Here is a 22,834-nt window from a genome sequence, read left to right as displayed (position 1 = left end):
CCACCATGGCTGACTATCCTCCCCACCCTGGCTGACTATCCTCCCCACCCTGGCTGACTATCCTCCCCACCCTGGCTGACTATCCTCCCCACCCTGGCTGACTATCCCCACCACCCTGGCTAACTATCCCCACCCTGGCTGACTATCCTCCCCATCCTGGCTGATTATCCTCCCCACCCTGGCTGACTATCCTCCCCACCCTGGCTGATTATCCACAACCTGGCTGACTATCCTCAACCTGGCTGACTATCCTCCCCAACCTGGCTGACTATCCCCACCCTGGCTGACTATCCCCACCAACCTGGCTGACTATCCCAACCCTGGCTGGATTCCAATAGGAATTACACATCACTTTGCAAGCCAGCATAATGTGACTTGCAGGCTTGATGTGGCCTGTAAACCAGGAGTTTCAGACCACTGCGTTGGGGTGTAACTAGGCCCTCAAAAAGAAACGGCCTTATGATATATGTAATGTATTGACATGAAGAGTTTAATTTCACACTGGGAAATATGCAAATAAGGTACAATCAATTCTTAAATTGAATTTTAAGTTAACTCAATCTAAAATTCTAAGTTGCGTGAACATACAATTCAACTTGAGAATGTATGTTGGTTCAACAATATGCCCAAATGTTGAGTAAAGTCAATCCTATTGCAGCTTGTTACCTTACAATTATATGTTGAATCAATACTTATTTTTTACAGTACAGTCTTGGTTCCCTTCATCTCTCCTGATATTATAGCCACCACAGCAGCATTGCCTATGTGTTTTCCTGAGTCACTGTCACTGGACACAATGCATTAAGACAGTCACTTTGTATCAGCCCTGATATCATAGCCAGCCACACAGCAACATTGCTAATTTGTTTTTGTACTGACTGAGTCATCATGTTTGATGAAAGGGGAATGCATTTAACTGTGTCTTCCGCATTTAACCCAACCCCTCTGAATCAGAGAGGTGCGGGGGGGCTGCCATAATCGACATCCAGGTCTTCGGCACCCAGGGGAACAGTGATTTGTTCAGGGGCAGAACGACAGTTTTTTACCTTGTCAGCTCGGGAATTTGATCCAGCAACCTTTCGGTTACTGGCCCAACCGGCTACCTGCCGCCCATGATGAGTGCAGGGATCCTGGGCAGTAGACAATAGGTACTAACACAACTTACATTTACATAATTTAGCAATTAGGGTTAAGTGCCTTGCTCAAGGGCACATCGGCATAATTGTTACCTAATCGACTGGGGAATTCGAACCAGCAACTTTTCGGGTTACTGGCCCAATGCGATTAACTGCTAGGCTCAGAGTATGTGAGTGGAGCCGAGCTGGAGCGAAGCTTGCCCAATTTGACTGGAGCATGAAATGAGATTCCCAAAGGTTGGAGCGTCGGCCTTCTCGCCCGCTCCAATTTCTCTCCAGTAGTGCTCACCTCACAAGCTCAGGGCATGCCCGGCCCAGCATGCATCTGTAGTCTACTTGTGTGCTGCTATAGCCCCTTGCTTTAGCTACTGTCACAGAGTTCACTAAATATTTTCATAAAGAAAGTGATAAAACACACGGATGAAAAATCAAGTTGACTTACAAAAGATGAGGACCAAGAGCAAGAGAGGGAGTGTGGTGATGTAGTGATCACAAGAATCATTGTGGAATCTGAAAAGACACCTGTCCTGAAAGCATGATGGTGTACTTACTACGTGCACATGCTAAAAGAAAGGAACAAGTTGGGTAGATAGCTAAGTGTGTCATTGTAGCAAAATATTTATAAACTAAAAATCAAATCTCTTGAAAGTTTCATACATGTTTTGTTGTATTATCTATACAGTAGACCTAATAGGCCTGGAATATTCCCCCTTTCAAGGAGCTTTCCGTTTTGATTGGATGATTTTTTTTTTTACCTTTATTTAACTAGGCAAGAAAGTTAAGAACAAATTCTTATTTACAATGACAGCCTAGGAACAGTGGGTTAACTGCCTTGTTCAGGGGCAGAATGACAGATTTTTACCTTGTCAGCTCGGGGATTCAATCTTGCAACTTTTCAGTTACTATTCTGACGCTCTAACCACTAGGCTACCTGCCGCCCCAATGATTTTGCCTAAAAACCTTTAGGCCTACCTATAGAAAAATAACTCAAGAGTAGCCAGCAGGGTCTTTAGGATCCCCAGTGGCCCTGCAAGCACAACGAGGATATTCTCCGCTGCTGGCCTGCTCTACAGGAACCATCGCATGAGCCTGAAGCCACAGACTCTGGCCAAACTCATGTTTCTAAAAAAATTTTCAAAGGCACTGTAGACTGAGCCTAATAAGGCATTTTTTCGTTTAATTTGTATTTAATTCTAAGTAAGTCACAGCCTATATGAGCAATTTATAGACTATAATGATTTAATACAACTAAATGTTTAAATACTGAGAGCTATAATGACCCTGTCAGACTAGTGTGTCGCACTAGTAAATGCTCCACAATGTATTTATTTGTAGGCTATAGCCTTGAAATAATATAAATAATATATCCTAAATAATTAATTTCCGTTCCTTCTTAGTCTCCCTGTCTGTCTCCTGACCTATTTAGAGTGTTTATACGCTGTTGAGTATGACATGTAGCCTATTTTAAAATGATGAACACTTCTTTCATTCACCTTTTTCATGTTAATTAAAATACTTTTCATTCAAATCAAATGGTTTGGTTTCAATACTTCAAAACCAAGTCCAGGTAGTCACAGAAATAGATGGGTGTTGTGCGATTGTGCAAATTTGGAGCAGAAGTTTTTTTCTTTCTGTGAACATGGAGTGTTTTTTAGCAGAGCAGTAGGGAAGGATCTGTGTGCAAGTGTAACAGTTTTGCTTCCGTCCCTCTCTTCACCCCTACCTGGGCTTGAACCAGGGATCCTCTGCACACATCGACAACAGCCATAGTTACCCACCGCTCCACAGAGCAAGGGGAACAACTACTTCAAGGTCCCAGAGCGAGTGATGTCACCGATTGAAACGATATTAGCGCGTGCCCCGCTAACTAGCTAGCCATTTCACATCGGTTACACAAGCACCACTCATACGAGCTGATTTTTCCGACCTTTCAACTCCGCTCACATACTCTGGCTAGGCGACCTGCCGCCCAATGCATCAGGACCACCTTGGTTTGGCGTATTTCTCCTGGTGGACTGATATTGCCACAGCATTATATAGCTACACAAGCGTTATTGCATTGGGTCAATCATTTGTATTCTTCTCATGTTTGCTCATACGTCTCTTTGTGTTTTTTTTTCTAAAGGACGGATATAGCCATGGCTTTTAACCGTATAGCCACACAGCAGAATTGTGGTTATAGTTGTGTTTTCGTACACAGCAAATTCTCCAGTGTTAAATTAACACGGAAAGTGTGGACCGGTATTGACACTGGAACAGTGTTAAATTAACACACTGCTTGGTGTAAAGCCTTATTTGCCAGAGTGCCTTGCTTTTCGGGTGAATTGTAGACTTACAGTATCACCCATGGCTGTATTTGTTAGTGACAGAGACATGGTTGTTGCATTTATCCATTTTCGGCCCTATAGACTTCACCAAGTGAGAACCTGAGCGAATATGTTATCATTAAAATTGTATTATTTAACACAATACATTACAGATTTCATAAGGCCTTATTTTGAGGGCCAACTCTGTAAGTGTTGAATTAACTCTCATTGGTGTAAAATAACCCCAGTGTTGGTCTTAATTAATAACCAGACTTGAACCAAAACCATGCCCATCATTATCATATTTCCCAGCATTATCTATTGCAGATTGATTATAGCAATTGTTTGTTTTAATATGTATGTTTTTTGCATGTACATTGGTTGATTAATTCATCTTTTGGTTCTCAAATATAAATAACATACATTTTCTAAACTAATCCAATATGTTAGTTGAATTTATTGAATTCATTACTGAAATTGTTGTTCAAGTTTAGATGCTTAAGGTAGTCTCATAGTTCAGTCTTCCCAACACTGGCGGTCATTCTGAATGCAGGTTGAGGTTGATCAAACGGTCTGAAGGTAGGATATCTCCACTCTGGCTGGATTTCAATAGGAATTACACATCACACATAACGTGTCAGGTAGCATGAATAACATGTTGAGTTCTTCGGATTACCCAAACATGGGTTCATTTAACCATTGACTGGGTTTTTATTCTCTCATGCTGGGTTGACCAAGCAGCTGGGTATTTTTTTAAGTAATCCATAGGTTATTTTCAGGAGGCGTGGGTTATTAGGGATTTGGTCACCAGTTCTTTTTGGCCACCTGAAAGAGTAAATGTCAAAAAAATTTATCATGTTCAATTTTTACACTCCAATGTTACATTTTCCTTGAATATTACTTAACACTAAATATTCTATTTCAAAAATAATTAACATTTTTATTGACATATTGAGACAAAGTGGTTACTATCCCATTGGGGGTATCACATTGTATTTTGCATATGCTTTTAAGGAACTCACACGCTTCTGAAAGCTTCATTGAAGCTATGAAAGTGTCAGGATTCAACCATAACATTTGATAACAATTCAACAGAACAGATGAATTGGAATGACATTTACTCCCACGGGTGGCCAGACCAAACCTCCAGGCTTCTGCTGGGTCATATCTCAATTACCCAGCATCAAACAAACCAACCTTGCTCTTTTTAAATTGAGAGAGTTCGGGTGATGTCACCTAAGGCTGTGGTGGTCATGAAATTTTGTCAGCTGGCAAATGCCGGCCAGTCTCACGGTAATTGACTGTTAATTAACATGAACATGTTCAACATTTCCAGGCCTCCAGCATTCAAGCTGCTGATGCCCGCCTTTGGAACATCTACATTTAAATAAAAAAAATAATAATAAATCAGTACATCTATTATTTATTTTAGTCTTAACAAATGATACTAATATTAAGAAAATATATTTCAGAAAAGCACAATATGACTCTGCCTGCTGTGGGCCTATGTTAACTGGCAATGGTCCATGCCATAGGCTGTAGGCTTGTTCATTTATCTAACAATATATGCTTAGAAGTCCCGTGCCATTATTTTATTTTATAGGATTTTGTAGTAAGAAGAATATAATTTAACTGAATAAAATAAAAATAAAAATATATTTTTTTTTAGGTCCTATATGCTAAATTTAAGTTACTTGGCAAATGTTGTTGTAAATGATACAAACCTTAGAATGTCTTAGAAATCATAATTTGAGAAAGTTGCAAAAACAAAGCTTGGCTCAGGCTGCACAGCCTGTTCTTTCATCATGTGATAATTTTTTTACCAGTCAAGACTATTCTCAATTTAATCTTGTCTTTACTAATATGCAAAATGAGTTTCTAGAATGGCACGTTATCAAATGGGCAGGAAACAAGAGCAGGGGAAAATATATGTAATCTGTATGCAGTCTAAGAGCGAATGGAGGCTGCTTGATTTCCTGCCAGTACGTTTTTTTGTTGTTGCTACTTTGTGTTTTTTTCAGCAGAGCATACGCTTTGAGAAATACATATAAGAACACTTATTCAACAAAAAAAATGAAATAAAATCTTATTGGACGCATACACATATTTGTAGCAGATGTTATTGTATATGTGTGTATATACAGTGAGGGAAAAAGTATTTGATCTCCTGCTGATTATCTACGTTTGCCCACTGACAAAGAAATGATCAGTCTATAATTTTAATGGTAGGTTTATATGAACAGTGAGAGACAGAATAACAACAAAAAAATCCAGAAAAACGCATGTCAAAAATGTTATAAAATAATTTCCATTTTAATGAGGGAAATAAGTATTTGACCCCTCTGCAAAACATGACTTAGTACTTGGTGGCAAAACCCTTGTTGGCAATCACAGAGGTCAGACGTTTCTTGTAGTTGGCCACCAGGTTTGCACACATCTCAGGAGGGATTTTGTCCAACTCCTCTTTGCAGATCTTCTCCAAGTCATTAAGGTTTCGAGGCTGACATTTGGCAACTCGAACCTTCAGCTCCCTCCACAGATTTTTTATGGGATTCAGGTCTGGAGACTGGCTAGGCCACTCCAGGACCTTAATGTGCTGCCTCTTGAGCTACTCCTTTGTTGCCTTGGCCGTGTGTTTTGGGTCATTGTCATGCTGGAATACCCATCCACAACCCATTTTCAATGCCCTGGCTGAGGGAAGGAGGTTCTCACCCAAGATTTGACAGTACATGGCCCCGTCAAATGATGCGGTGAAGTTGTCCTGTCCCCTTAGCAGAAAAACACCCCCAAAGCATAATGTTTCCACCTCCATGTTTGACGGTGGGGATGGTGTTCTTGGGGTCATAGGCAGCATTCCTCCTCCTCCAAACACTGCGAGTTGAGTTGATGCCAAAGAGCTCCATTTTGGTTTCATCTAACCACAACACTTTCACCAGTTGTCCTCTGAATCGTTCAGATGTTCATTGGCAAACTTCAGACGGGCATGTATATGTATTCTTGAGCAGGGGGACCTTGCGGGCGCTGCAAGATTTCAGTCCTTCACGGCGTAGTGTGTTACCAATTGTTTTCTTGGTGACAATGGTCCCAGCTGCCTTGAGATCATTGACAAGATCCTCCCGTGTAGTTCTGGGCTGATTCCTCACCGTTCTCATGATCATTGTAACCCCACGAGGTGAGATCTTGCATGGAGCCCCAGGCCGAGGGATATTGACAGTTCTTTTGTGTTTCTTCCATTTGCGAATAATCGCACCAACTGTTGTCACCTTCTCACCAAGCTGCTTGGCGATGGTCTTGTAGCCCATTCCAGCCTTTTGTAGGTCTACAATCGTGTCCCTGACATCCTTGGAGAGCTCTTTGGTCTTGGCCATGGTGGAGAGTTTGGAATCTGATTGATGCATTGCTTCTGTGGACATGTGTCTTTTTTACAGGTAACAAGCTGCAGTTAGGAGCACTCCCTTTAATATTTCGGGGGCCAGAAATCTTTCTGATTGAGAAGGGGTCAAATACTTATTTCCCTCATTAAAATGCAAATCAATTTGTAAAATTTTTGACATGCGTTTTTCTGGATACTTTTGTTGTTATTCTGTCTCTCACTGTTCAAATAAACCTACCATTAATATTATAGACTGATCCTTTCTTTATCAGTGGGCAAACGTACAAAATCAGCAGGGGATCAAATACTTTTTTCCCCCACTGTATGTATATATGTACAGTATGTGTGTGTGTAATGGGATGTATAGACATTATAGACATTATGAACAGTATGTGGATATAATTTGTAGTATCTGTAGAATACGTAGGATAGGATAGTATATATAGAGCAATAGTTAAATAGGATGGCATTGACTAGAATACAGTGTACAGTGAGGGAAAAAAGTATTTGATCCCCTGCTGATTTTGTACGTTTGCCCACTGACAAAGAAATGATCAGTCTATAATTAAAATTCAAATCAATTTATAACATTTTTGACATGCGTTTTTATGGATTTTTTTGTTGTTATTCTGTCTCTCACTGTTCAAATAAACCTACCATTAAAATTATAGACTGATCATTTCTTTGTCAGTGGGCAAACGTACAAAATCAGCAGGGGATCAAATACTTTTTTCCCTCACTGTATATGCAGTGCATTCGGAAAGTAATACCTTATTTACATAAGTACTCGAAATTGAACTCAGGTGTATCCTGTTTCCATTGTTCATCCTTGAGATGTTTCTATAACTTTATTGGAGTCCACTTGTGGTAAATTCAATTGATTGGACATGATTTGGAAAGACACACACCTGCCTATATAAGGTCCCACAGTTGTTCAATGCATCTCAGAGCAAAAACCAAGCCATGAGGTCGAAGGAATTGTCCGAGCTCAGAGACAGGATTGTGTCGAGGCACAGATCTGGGGAAGCATACCAAAACATTTCTGCAGCATTGAAGGTCCCCAGGAACACAGTGCCTTCATCATTCTTAATGGAAGAAGTTTGGAACCACCAAGGCTATTCCTAGAGCTGGCCGCCCAGCCAAAATGAGCAATCAGGGTGATAGAGCCCTAGAGTTCCTCTGTGGAGATGGGAAAAACTTACAGAAGGACAACCATCTCTGAAGCACTCCACCAATCAGGCCTTTATGGTATAATGGCCAGATGGGAGCCACTCCTCAGTAAAAGGCACATGACAGCCCGCTTGGAGTTTGCCAAAAGGCACTTAAAGGCACTCAGACCATGAGAAACATGGGTGGTTGATGTCCTTGATGAACTTTTTGGCCTTCCTGTGACATCGGGTGCAGTAGGTGTCATGGAGGGCAGGCAGTGTGCACCCGGTTATGTTTTGGGCAGACCACACCACCCTCTGGAGAGCCTTCTGGTTGCAGGCGGTGCAGTTGCCGTACCAGGCAGTGATACAGCCAGACGGGATGCTCTCAATTGTGCATCTGTAAAAGTTTTTGAGGGTCTTGAGGTTGAAGAGGCACTGTTGCACCTTCTTTACCACATTGTCTGTGTGGGTGGACCATTTCAGATTGTCAGTGATGTGTACACCGAGCAACTTTTCATATTCTCCAATGCAGCCCCGTCGATGTGGATGGGGGCGTGCTCCCTTCGCTGTCTTCTGAAGTCCACAATTAGAGCCTTCGTTTTGTTGACGTTGAGGATCTATTGCGGCGGTATGCAAATTCAAGTGGGTCTAGAGTGTCAGGTAAGGTGGAGGTGATATGATCCTTAACTAGCCTCTAAAAGCACTTCATGATGACAGAAGTCAGTGCTACGGGGCGTTCTTGGGTACAGGAACAATGGTGGACATCTTGAAGCAAGTGGGGACAGCAGGCTGGGATAGAAAGAGATTGAATATGTCCGTAAACACTCCAGTCATCTGGTCTGCACATTCTGTGAGGACGCGCCTTGGGATGCCGTCTGGGCCGGCAGACTTTCGAGGGTTAACACGCTTAAATGTCTTACTCATGTCAGCCATGGAGAACGAGAGCCCACAGTCCTCGGGAGAGGCCCGGGTCGGTGGCACTGTGTTATCCTCAAAGCTGGCGAAGAAGGTGTTTAGCTTGTCCGGGAGGAAGTCGTCGGTGTCCACGACGTGGCTGGTTTTCCCTGTGTAATCCGTGACTGTCTGGAGTCCCTGCCACATATGACTAGTGTCTGAACCATTGAATTGTGACTCCCCTCTGTCTCTGCACTGACATTTTGCCTGTTTGATTGCCTTACGGAGGAAATAACTGGACTGTTTGTAATCAACCATATTCCCAGTCACCTTGCAGTGGTTAAATGCGGTGGTTCACGCTTTCAGTTTTGCACCAATGCTGCCTTCTAGCCACGGTTTTTGGTTTGGGTAGGTTTTAATAGTCACAGTGGGAACAACATCCCTTATACACTTCTTGATGAACTCAGTCAGTTACATACGTTTTCAGACCCTTTACTCTGGAGCTCGGTCGGAGTGACCATCGGGTTCTTGGTCACCTCCCTGACCAAGGCCCTTCTCCCCCGATTGCTCAGTTTGGCCGGACGGTCAGCTCTAGGAAGGTTCCAAACTTCTTCAATATAAGAATGATGGAGGATGTTGTGTTCTTGGGGACCTTCAATGTGGCATAAATGTTTTGGTACACTTCCCCAGATCTGTACCTCGACACAATCCTGTCTTGGAGCTCTACGGATAATTCCTTCAACCTCATGGCTTGGTTTTTGCTCTGAAATGCAATGTCAACTGTGGGACCTTATATAGACAGGTGAGTGCCTTTCCAAATCATATCATGTGATAGAATTTCGGTAGCGTTTTCCTCATATTTGCTTTGTTAAAGTCCCCAGCTACAATAAATGCAGCTTCGGAGTATGTGATTTCCAGTTTGTTCAAAGTTCAGTGTAGTTCCTTGAGGGCCTGAGGGGGAATATACACGACTGTAACTTTAACCGAATGGAATTCTCTTGGGAGATAATATGGTCAGTATTTGATTGTGAGGTATTCTAGGTCGAGGGAACAAAGGGACACGAGTTCCTCTACATTATTACAATCACACCATGAGTAGTTAGTCATGAAACATACACCACGGCCTCTCTTCTTCCAGGAGAGTTCTTTATTCCTGTCTGTGCGATGTACTGAGAACCCATTTGGCTGAATGGACGGGGACAGTATATCCAGAGAGAGCCATGACTCCATGTAACTGAGTATGTTACAGTCCCTGATGTCCCTGAGATCCTCGCCCTGAGCTCATCTACTTTACTGTCCAGGGACTAGACAAACATTAGCAAGTAATATACTCGGGAGCGGTGGATGGTGTGCATGCCTCCTAAGTCGAACTAGAAGTCCACTCCGAATACCTCTTCTCCGGCGTTGGCGTCTTGGAGCAGCCTTTGGGATAAGTTCAATTGCCTTGGAGGATACGAACAAAGGATCCAATTTAGGAAAGCCGTATTTCTGGTCTGAATGCTGGTGAGTTACCGTCGCTCTAATATCCAAAAGTTATTTCCGGCTGTATGCAATAACACAAAAAAAGTTCTGGGCTACTATTATAAGAAATAACACACACACATAAAAAAATATTCAAAGTTGCTTAGGAGCTAGAAGCAGAGCTGCCATGTCTGTCGGCACCATCTCACTCCACGCATCAACCACTGTTTGTCGCTGCTCGACAGGTGATATTCTGCCCAAACTCTGTTCCTGCAGCTACCCAGTGCTTAATTTTGGAAACCAAATGAAATCTGTTTGGGAACACCGATAGTAACATGCTTTTGCAACGAAACATACACTACATGACCAAAAGTATGTGAACAACTGCTCTTCGAACATCTCATTGCAGAATCATGGGCATTAATATGGAGTTGGTCCCCCCTTTGCTGACATAACAGCCTCCACGCTTCTGGGAAGGATTTCCACTAGATATTGGAACATTGCTGTGGGAACTTGCTTCCATTCAGCCTCTAGAGTATTAGTGTGGTCAGGCACTGATGTTGAGCGATTAGGTGTTCGATGGATTTGAGGTCAGGGCTCTGTGCAGGCCAGTCTAGTTCTTCCTCACCGATCTCGGCAAACCATTTCTGTATGGACCTCACTTTGTGCATGGGGGCATTGTCATGCTGAAACAGGAAAGGGCCTTCCCCAAACTGTTGCCACAAAGTTGGAAGCACAGAATCATCTAGAATGTCATTGTATGCTGTAGCAATAAGATTTCCCTTCACTGAAACTAAGGGGCCTAGCCCGACCCATGAAAAACAGCCCCAGACCATTATTCCTCCACCAATCTTTACAGTTGGCACTATGCATTTGGTAGGTAGCGTCTTCCTGGCATCCGCCAAATCCAGATTCCTCTGTTGGACTGCCAGATGGTGAAGCGTGATTAATCACTCCAGAGAACTAGTTTCTACCACTCCAGAGCCCAATGGTGGTGAGCTTTACACCACTCCAGACGACACTTGGTATTGCGCATGGTGATCTTAGGCTTGTGTGCGGCTGCTCGGCCATGGAAATCCATTTCATGAAGCTACCGACGAAGAGTTCTTGTGCTGACGTTGCTTCCATTGGCAGTTTGGAACTCGGCAGTGATTGTTGCAACCGAGGACAAATTATTTTTTCACACTACACAGCACTCAGCAGTCCCGTTCTGTAAGCTTGTATGGCCTACCACTTGGCTGCTGAGCCGTTGTTGCTCCTAGACGTTTCCACTTCACAGTAACAGCACAACTGTAAGCCGCCCTGCACAATCCATTTTTATTTGATTAATTGAACCTTTATTTAACTGGGCAAGTCAGTTAAGAACAAATTCTTATTTACAATGAAGGCCTACACCTGCCAAACCCTGACGATGCTTGGCCTATTGTGCGCTGCCCTATGGGACTCCCAATCACGGCCGGTTATAATACAGCCTGGATTTGAACCAGGGTGTCTGTAGTGATGCCTCAAGCACTGAGATGCAGTGCCTTAGACTGCTACACCACTCGGGAGCCCCAATGAACCAACAGCATCGTCTAGGCCTATACGTTCTCTCCCAGACTCATAAAGAACAATCTGGCCTTAATGGCCATGTACTCTTATAATCTCCACCCGGCACAGCAAGAAGAGGGCTGACCACCCCTCATAGCCTGGTTCCTCTCTAGGTTTCTTCCTAGGTTCCTGCCTTTCATGGGAGTTTTTCCTAGCCACTGTGCTTCTACATCTGCATTGCTTGCTGTTTGGGGTTTGAGGCTGGGTTTCTGTAAAGCACTTTTTATTGATTTGATTGGATATACATGTTGAAGCGTAGCATAAGGTAACCAGTCCATCCAGTATGCATAATGACACAGTCCACACTAAAAGGCTATTACTCTAATTTGTTCAATTTTGGAGTATAGGCTTGACCAATTATGTACCAAAGACATCTTAAATCAGTTTTTGTATATTTTTTTGTATATTTCTTTCTTTATTTCACCTTTATTTAACCAGGTAGGCAAGTTGAGAACAAGTTCATGAAAGCCATGCATGCGTAGTATGCAGTGGGTTGTGTATTGTATTATGGCACAATCATAATTTCAATTCAGGTTTTTCTTTCGGCTTGGGCTCATATGCATCAGCTTTAATATTTTTTAATGAATCATCGTCGTAGAAAACGTTGTCCAGTTGGTTGTTGTTAGGCTTTGAAACAACATCCACAACAACCATGTTTTACACTGTTTCAACCTGCCGTTGAACTTCTGTCTTCAAATTGATCATCACAGTGAGGTGAGTTTTAAAAGTACAACACTGTTTTGATGAAAAGTGTTTGATGGAATTTTTTTGATTGCATTGATGTCAGAGTGGTTAGAGGGACAATAGAGCCCTGAGTACCAGGCCATTAGGACCTGATGGAGGGACAATAGACCCCTGAGTACCAGGCCATTAGGACCTGATGGAGGGACAATAGAGCCCTGAGTACCAGGCCATTAGGACCTGATGGAGGGACAATAGAGCCCTGAGTACCAGGACATTAGAACCTGATGGAGGGACAATAGAGCCCTGAGTACCAGACCATTTGGACCTGATGGAGGGACAATAGACCCCTGAGTACCAGGCCATTAGGACCTGATGGAGGGACAATAGAGCCCTGAGTACCAGGACATTAGAACCTGATGGAGGGACAATAGAGCCCTGAGAACCAGGCCATTAGGACCTGATGGAGGGACAATAGAGCCCTGAGTACCAGGCCATTAGGACCTGATGGAGGGACAATAGAGCCCTGAGTACCAGGCCATTAGGACCTGATGGTCGGTAGCAAGTCGGATACTACCAAAGCATGTCCAGAGCGGATAAAAGGAGATTACCGTGACTCACGTGGAATTTTACTGCGGTCATGACTCATGGCTGCCGGTGTGGCGGTAATACGGTCACCACAACAGTCCTAATAACATCCTATTGTCACGGTTCTCGTAGGAATGAGCGGACCAAAGTGCAGCGTGTGTGTCGTTCCACATTTTATTTATACTGTGAAACTATGCAATACATAAATAAACTGAATGACAAAAACAACAAACCGTGACACAGAGGTGAAACATACACTACTCAACATTAATCTCCCACAAACCCAGACGGAAAAAAGCCCTACTTAAGTATGATCTCCAATTAGAGACGAGGACCAGCTGCCTCTAATTGGAGATCATCCCAAACAAAACCAACATAGAAATACAAAACTAGAACATGAACATGAACATAGAAATACAAAACATAGAAAAACACCCCCTGTCACACCCTGACCTACTCTACCATAGAAAATAACATCTTACTATGGTCAGGACGTGACACCTATCTCCTTAGGAATCTCATTTGACATGGGGGAGGGAACCAGTAACTTTACGATCAAACTTTATCAATGTAGAAGCAAAAGTCATTTTTCATACTTTGATATGGTTCCATGCGAATATCATCCAATTTCATTGAAAAACTGGATTTTGACTGTTCATGACTTTTAAAAAACAACAAAACTAAGTGACCCAAAACCTGCGACCCAGCAGTTGGATCATCTAAATAACTCAGTATTTTTGGTTTTTGTAAGCCCTTAATAAAATAAAGCCTTATGAAATACATATTGTATTGTGTTAAATAATTAAACTGGTAATAATAACATATTCACTTAGGATCTCAATTGGTGAAGTCCATAGGATGGAACATTTATGTGTCTCTGTCACGAACCAATTCAAGGCACTCTGGGAAATATGCAAATAAAGCATTACACTAAGCAGTGTGTTAATTCAACACAGTTGAGTGTCTATACGGGTCCACACTTTCAGTGTTAATTTAACACTGGGGAATTTGCTATGTACTGTCATCCTAGCCAGTTTATGTTCCTACTGACTCATCGTCTTACTGAGCCTCCATTTTGAAAACATCCAGGCTTTACCTAAGCAAAAAAACAAAAATATTGACCTTAATAGAATAAGTCTTTACCTTAAACATTATTAGCAGTCATTAGATTAATTTAACTCAAAGACATATTTCACGTCTAACTGCAAATGTCAACAAAGAAAGTAAAATCATTATGGTGCTGCGTTGAGATTGGCTGATGGTCAAACCATGTGACAAGCGCCAGGCGCCCTCAATCTGATTTCCTTGACAACCACTCACCTCCCTGCTAGCCCTGCCTGCCTGCTCTGGCCGATCCTTACATGCCTTCAACAGCCTGGTAGGCACTCCCTTTTTTTTAAAGAGGGAAGGAGAGGAGAGAAATCACAGCAAAAGTGCCTACCAAGCTGCCAATCTTGCAGATTCCACCAAAGGCATGTGTTTGGGAGGGAGTTTGTTATAACTGCATGCTGCAGCTTGCCTTGTAGAGTATATATCTACAGCTCTGTAGGGCAGACTCCGCATGTAGCTGGAACTTAACTTATTGCAGCATCTGAGACCCCCAGTGCTTGTCATGTTTTGTCAGATCTTCTGTGTTACAAATGTCACTGAGGCCCTCTACTTTAATTTCTCTAATCTTTCAATTTCGTTCCTTCCCAAACAGGATGCACACATCTCTCTAGTCTGTTCTGTCTGTTCTGTCTGGTTTGTCTGTCTGTCTGTCTGTCTGTCTGTCTGTCTGTCTGTCTGTCTGTCTGTCTGTCTGTCTGTCTGTCTGTCTGTCTGTCTGTCTGTCTGTCTGTCTGTCTGTCTGTCTGTCTGTCTGTCCTGTCTGTTCTGTCTGTCTGGTTTGTCTGTCTGTCTGGTTTGTCTGTCTGTCTGTTCTGTCTGTCTGGTTTGTCTGGTTTGTCTGTCTGTCTGGTTTGTCTGTCTGTCTGTTCTGTCTGTCTGGTTTGTCTGTCTGTCTGGTTTGTCTGTCTGTCTGTTCTGTCTGTCTGGTTTGTCTGGTTTGTCTGTCCTGTCCGTCCGTCCGTCCGTTCTGTCTGTCTGTGTTAGCAAAGTCTGTACTACAGTGCTACAATGCAATTCAGTTTGTTACAATTCACATAGGCTTCCCTCATTACCTCACTAACACTTGACTTATACCTGCAGGTATGTAATGCTTTATAACTTGTTATAGGCATGTATGAACAATTTAATTTATTATTAGAGAGCTTATAGTATGTTCCTGAAGTGACAAATTACTGCAAACACACACCACTCAGACAACAGCAGACAAGAGACGCCCAAACCAACAGGAACACACTCCGCTCAGACAACAGCAAACAATAGACACCAAACCAACAGGAAACTTCAAAGCAGAGCAAACATACGAATAAGTCAGTCTTCAAATAATTCCCTGAAGCACCTCTAAGTCAACACACCACTGCAACCCACATGCAGTGTTTGAAAGGCCACCACAGGGTTGTGTTCATTAGGGCACACTGTAGCAAAACAGTTCAAAACGTTGTGTAATGGAAGCCGAAAAAAACAAGTGTTTTTCTTATTGAACAAGTAAAGATAGTACTTTCATATTCAGAGTGTTTAATAGATTCAGAGTGTTTAATAGATTCAGAGTGGTTAATAGATTCAGAGTGTTTATAGATTCAGAGTGGTTAATAGATTCAGAGTGTTAATAGATTCAGAGTGGTTAATAGATTCAGAGTGTTAATAGATTCAGAGTGTTAATAGATTCAGAGTGGTTCATAGATTCAGAGTGTTTAATAGATTCAGAGTGTTAATAGATTCAGAGTGTTAATAGATTCAGAGTGGTTAATAGATTCAGAGTGTTTATAGATTCAGAGTGTTTATAGATTCAGAGTGTTTAATAGATTCAGAGTGGTTAATAGATTCAGAGTGTTAATAGATTCAGAGTGGTTAATAGATTCAGAGTGGTTAATAGAGTCAGAGTGTTTAATAAATTCAGAGTGTTAATAGATTCAGAGTGTTTAATAGATTCAGAGTGTTTAATAGATTCAGAGTGTTAATATATTCAGAGTGTTAACCTCTAACCTGTCACATGTACAGTGTTAAAGGTGTGATTGCAGGGTACAGTGACAATCTTAGGCTTCGAGCTCCAACATGCAGGACTAGGTGAAATAAAATAATGAAAATGGTCATAAAAAAACTACAGAAATATATATAGCCCTATATACATCATAATAACTCTGGCTTCCCCGTTTCACTCTGTTTCGGGACGTCTTTCTTCGTTTCATGCCTAGTGAACACAACCCCTGTCTCACAACACACATAGCATACAGAGAAGAAGCACTGAAGGCCCTCTGTCTCCCACTCTCCCTCATGCTGTGGGCAGTACTATAGCCTACACACTGGTTATACCTCTTCTGTACAGCCACCAGTTGTGTGCTGCTGTCCATGTGATGTTGCAGACCAGCCAGCAGGGGGCTCACTGAGTCACTCAGGCTCTCCTGATCACTCTTAATCTCTGTTCTAAAATCACACCGGGGAAAACGCACCAGGACAATTTAGACGAAGGAAGTTTTAAAATGCATTCGTAAGGACTAAAGGCAGCACACAGCATAGCAGTCAAAGACAACAGTATGGGTGGATAAAGCTCCATTATAACTACTGTAAAATCAATGCTGAATAACAACACTACATTGGACATGGACTATATGCAGGAACGCTTTACAATGTAAACGACTTCATGGTAAAGCTGTGATCTATATTTCCTGCCTCTGAAGAATATGTAAATACAGTAGTGATTTGCATCATGAATATACATCTCATTTCATAGTAACTGGAACAGTCAACAACCAAACAGCAAGTCTAAAACTGTATACTGGTACTGCCAACGAGCTGAGTACAACAGCTTTACCTCACCTTATCATACATAACCTATTCCTTACCTATCCCTTACCTATCTCTGTTCTTATCTTACCCTACCTACCCTACCTAATCTTACCCATCCCTTACCTTATCTTACCCATCCCTTCCCTTATCTTACCCATCCCTTGTCTTACCTAACCTTACATATCCCTTACCTTATCTTACCCTTTCCTTACCTAACCCTTACCTTTCCTTACCAACTTTTACCTTACCTTATCTTTCTTTACCTTTCCTTACCTTACCTTTCTTAACATGACCTTATCTTACCATTCCCTTACCCCACCTCACTTACCTTTTACCTTAACTATTCCGTACCTTATCTTAATTAACCCTTACCTTACCCATCCCTTACCTTATCTTACCTATCCCTTACCCTACCCAGCCCTTACCCTACCTTACCTTACCTAGCCTATCCCTTACCTTACCTTACCTAGCCTAGCCTAGCCTAGCCTAGCCTATCCCTTACCTTACCTTACCTAGCCTATCCCTTACCTTACCTAGCCTATCCCTTACCTTACCTTACCTAGCCTATCCCTTACCTTACCTTACCTTACCTTACCTTACCTTACCTTACCTAGCCTATCCCTTACCTTACCTTACCTTACCTTACCTTACCTTACCTAGCTTAGCCTATCCCTTACCCTACCTTACCTAGCCTATCCCTTACCTTACCCATCCCTTATTTTACCTCATCTTACCTATCCCTTACCCTACCCAGCCCTTACCCTACCTTACCTTACCTAGCCTATCCCTTACCTTACCTTACTTTACCTATCCCTTACCTTACTTAACCCTTACTTTACCTATCCCCTATCCCTTACCCTTCCTTACCCTACCTTACCTCTCCCTTATCTTATCTTATCTTACCTAACCGTACCCTACCTTACCTTACATGCACACGTGCGTACAAGCAAACAGGTCAAACCAAAGCCACCTACCCAAGTGAAGTCCCCCAGTGGAGTTCAAGGCTGAGGTCTGTGCTGGGCAGAAAGTCGTGAGGGAACTCTAGATCCTCGTCTTCATCTCTCCTCCTCTTCTCCTCCTCTTCCTCAGTGTTCCTCGCTGGGACGTCCTGTAGGGGGTCGACCCCCTGTTCTATGGTTGTGCCTGGAGGCTTGGTACAGACCACTATGTTATCTGCTGTGTTGTTTTCTCCGTTCTGGTCGATTCTCTCGGCGTGGACTTCAGCCTGGAGGAAACAACAACATACAAGTTATATTAATGAAGCTGTGGTCAACATGCTTAAACAAACTGGAGTTGCTAAAAACACGACAAGGCCCAATGCTGAGTCTAGTGAACGGTGCTTCAACTAACATCCATGTCCTTTGTGCTCTGCCTCCACCCCGGACAATCACAGACCCAGGTATAAAAGCAAGCCGAGCACTGCCTGTTTGTGCAGAAACACACCCTTTATTAAAACACAATAAAGAATGCTGAGTTTGCATTGACTAATGTGAGGTTGGCCAATCCACTCTGTCAAACCTTATCATTTGCCAATGAGCCATCTTTGATAACATTACATTACCCAAATGGGATCAAAGAACACACCGTAGAACTCAATATCTCCTGTACGTAGTGCGTTTTATTATTATTGATATGGGAACATTGTATATTATGACTTCTAGCAATATACAACATAAAGTACATAACAACTTGTCCTACAATTAAATGTTCTGCTGCTCATGTTGTTTTATGGAGGTAAATTGATGATCACACAACTAACATATCAACATTAGTGTAATGTCTCGTGTATGACCTCAATCCATGCACAACATAAAGTCCACTTGATCCCTCTGACATATTATATACATTGTATAGATATTGTAAATATAGTATAGATATTGTATAGATATTGTATATATTGTATATATTGTATAGTATACATATTGTATAGATATTGTATATATTGTATACATATTCTAAATACTGTATAAATGTTGTATATATTGTATAAATGTTGTATATATTGTATAGTATAAATATTGTATATATTGTATAAGGATATTGTAAATATAGTATAAATATTGTGTATATTGTATAAATACTGTATATATTGTATAGTATACATATTGTATAGATGTTGTATATATTGTATAAATATTGTGTATATTGTATAAGTACTGCATATATAGTATAGTATACATATTGTATAGATATTGTATATATTGTATAAATATTCTAAATATTGTATAAATGTTGTATATATTGTATAGTATAAATATTGTATATATTGTATAGATATTGTATGCATTGTATAGATATTGTAAATATAGTATAAATATTGTGTATATTGTATAAATACTGTATATATTGTATAGTATACATATTGTATAGATATTGTATATATTGTATAAACATTCTAAATATAGTATAAATGTTGTATATATTGTATAGTATAAATGTTGTATATATTGTATAAATATTGTCTATATTGTGTAAATATTGTATAAATGTTGTATATATTGTATAAATGTTTTATATATTATATAGATATTGTATATATTGTACAGATTTTGTATAGATATTGTAAATATTGTGTAAATATTGTATAAATGTTATATATATCGCATAAATGTTGTATATATTGTATAGATATTGTATATTTGCCATAAGGCTATGTTTACGTTCTTGTTCTCTGAGGCTAAAACAGCAACACCTACAGGATAATGACAGGCCTGTCCTAGGAGTGTGCCTCTCACACCCAGTCCCAAATAGCACCCTATTCCCTACATAGTGCACTACTTTACCTCATTCTCTGAGGCTAAAGCAGCAGCATCTGTAGGATATCCTCTCTGTAATGACTGACAACCAAGTAAGCGTAATCAAAACGTTGTTGTCAACATAACATGAACTAATGAACAATGAGTTTTATACTAAAGCAAATGTTCAGCTTTCAGTTGTGGATCATTATTACTGAGACCAGCTGATCCGGTTTGACTGCCATGGCAACGAGGGAATCCACATACAGTAGCCTATAATGGCATGTCTGACTTTTATTGTATATTATGAGGTGTGTGTGTGCATGTGTGTGCGTGTGTCAAATTAAGTGGTATTTGTAACGTGTCCCGAATACAACAGGTGTAGACCTTACTGTGAAATGCTTACTTACAAGCCCTTAACCAACAATGCAGAAAACAATTTCCAAGTAAGAAAATATTTTATAAAAAAATTAATTAAAATAAAGTTTAAAAAAGTAACACAATAAAATAACGAGGCTATATACAGGGAAAGGAGGATACCTAGTCAGTTGTACAACTGACTGCATTCAACTGAAATGTGTCTTCCGCATTTCAGTTGAATGCATTCAGAGAGGTGCGGAGGGCTGCAATAATCGACATCTACGTCTTGTTTAGGGGCAGAACAACAGATTTTTACCTTGTCAGCTCGGGGATTCAATCCAGCAACCTTTCGGTTACTAGTCCAACGCTCTAAACACTAGGCTACCTGCCGCAGTGAGTTACCGGTACCAAGTCAATGTGTGGGGGTACAGGTTATTCAATGTAATTGAGGTGATATGTACTCCAATGGGCTCCCGAGTGGCGCAGCGGTCTAAAGGCACTGCATCTCTTTGCAAGTGGCGTTACTACAGTCCCTGGTTCGATTCCAGGCTGTATCACATCCAACCGTGATTGGGAGTCCCATAGGGCAACGCACAATTGGTCCAGCGTCGGGTAGGCCGTCATTGTAAATAAGAATTTGCTCTTAACTGAGTTACCTAGTTAAATAAAAGGTTCATTAAATAAACCTTAATAAATGTACATGTAGGTAGGGCTAAAGTGATGATGCATAGATAATAAACAGAGAGTAGCAGCAGCAAAAAAAGGGGGGGGGGGCAATGTAAATAGTCCGGGTGGCCATTTGATTAGCTGTTCAGCAGTCTTATGGCTTGGGGGTAGAAGCTGTTTAGTAGACTTGGAGCTCCGGTACCGCTTGCCGTGCGGTATCAGAGAGAACAGTCTATGACTGGGGTCGCTGAAGTCTTTGACAATTTTTAGGGCCTTCCTCTGACACCGCCTGGAATAAAGGTCCTGGATGGCAGGAAGCTTGGCCCCAGTGATGTACTGGGCCCTACACACTACCCTTTTTAAAAACATTTTTTTGTAAATTACAATTTAGCAAATTAACACTGGAGTGATAGATGTGCAGATGATGATGTGCAAGTAGTGATACTGGTGTGTACAGCTGCAGCGATCGGTTAGCTGCTCTGATAGCTGATGTTTAATAGCGTCTTGTGGTCGGATACTGAGCAGTTAACATGCCAAGTGGTGTTACATGTGCTGGGGTGTGTGTGTGTGTGTGTGTGTGTGTGGATGTGTTTAACTAACCAGAAGAATACTAAACAAACAAAAAAAATGACCAACTGGGGACATTTTGTTGGTCCCCACAAGGTCAAATGCTATTTCTAGAAGCTTTAGGGTTAAGGTTAGAATTAGTGTTAGGATTACATTAAAGGTTAGGAGCTAGGTTAGGAGCTAGGGTTAGGAGCTAGGGTTAGTTTTAGGGTTAGGAGCAAGGGTTAGTTTTAGTGTTAGGAGCTAGGGTTAGGAGCTAGGATTAGTTTTATGGTTAGGAGCTAGGGTTAGTTTTAGGGTTAGGGTTAGTTTTAGGGTTAGGAGCTTGGGTTAGTTTTAGGGTTAGGGTTAGTTTTAGGGTTAGGAGCTTGGGTTAGTTTTAGGGTTAGGGTTAGGTTTAGGGTTAAGGTTAGGTTTTTGGGTTAAGGTTAAGGTTATGGTTAGGTTTAAGAGGGTTTCTGTTTACCTTGGTATCAAACCTTGGGTGGTCAGGGTTAGGTTTAGGGGTTAGGGAAAATAGGATTTGAATGGGACTGAATTGTGTGTTCCCACAAGGTTAGCTGTACAATACTGTGTGTGTGTGTGTGTGTGTGTGTGTGTGTGTGTGTGTGTGTGTGTGTGTGTGTGTGTGTGTGTGTGTGTGTGTGTGTGTGTGTGTGTGTGTGTGTGTGTGTGTGTGTGTGTGTGTGTACTGTAGCTACAGTGACCTATAATAACAGGAATGACCTTTGCAGTGTTGTACACGGCCCTCTTAAGACTGTAAAGTTCAACATGTCTGTATTGAAAAGATAATGAAATAATTACCTAAATTAAATATACTGCTCAAAAAAACACTAAAACAACACATCCTAGATCTGAATGAATGAAATAATCTTATTAAATACTTTTTTCTTTACATAGTTGAATGTGCTGACAACAAAATCACACAAAAATAATCAATGGAAATCCAATTTATCAACCCATGGAGGTCTGGATTTGGAGTCACACTCAAAATTAAAGTGGAAAACCACACTACAGGCTGAACCAACTTTGATGTAATGTCCTTAAAACAAGTCAAAATGAGGCTCAGTAGTGTGTGTGGCCTCCACATGCCTGTATGACCTCCCAACAATGCCTGGGCATGGTCCTGATGAGGTGGCGGATGGTCTCCTGAGGGATCTCCTCCCAGACCTGGACTAAAGCATCCGCCAACTTCTGGACAGTCTGTGGTGCAATGTGGCTTTGGTGGATGGAGCGAGACATGATGTAGCTCAGTTGGTAGAGCATGGTGTTTGCAACACCAGGGTTGTGGGTTCAATTCCCACGGGGGGCCAGCACAGAAAAAAAAAAAAAATGTATGAAATTGTATGAAATGTATGCATTCACTACTGTAAGTCGCTCTGGATAAGAGCGTCTGCTAAATGATGTAAATGTAAATGTAATGTCCCAGATGTGC

Source organism: Salmo salar, chromosome ssa19 (genome assembly GCF_905237065.1).
Source record: "Salmo salar chromosome ssa19, Ssal_v3.1, whole genome shotgun sequence".
Taxonomy (NCBI): Eukaryota; Metazoa; Chordata; class Actinopteri; order Salmoniformes; family Salmonidae; genus Salmo; species Salmo salar.
Note: the sequence above shows the minus strand (reverse complement) of the source record.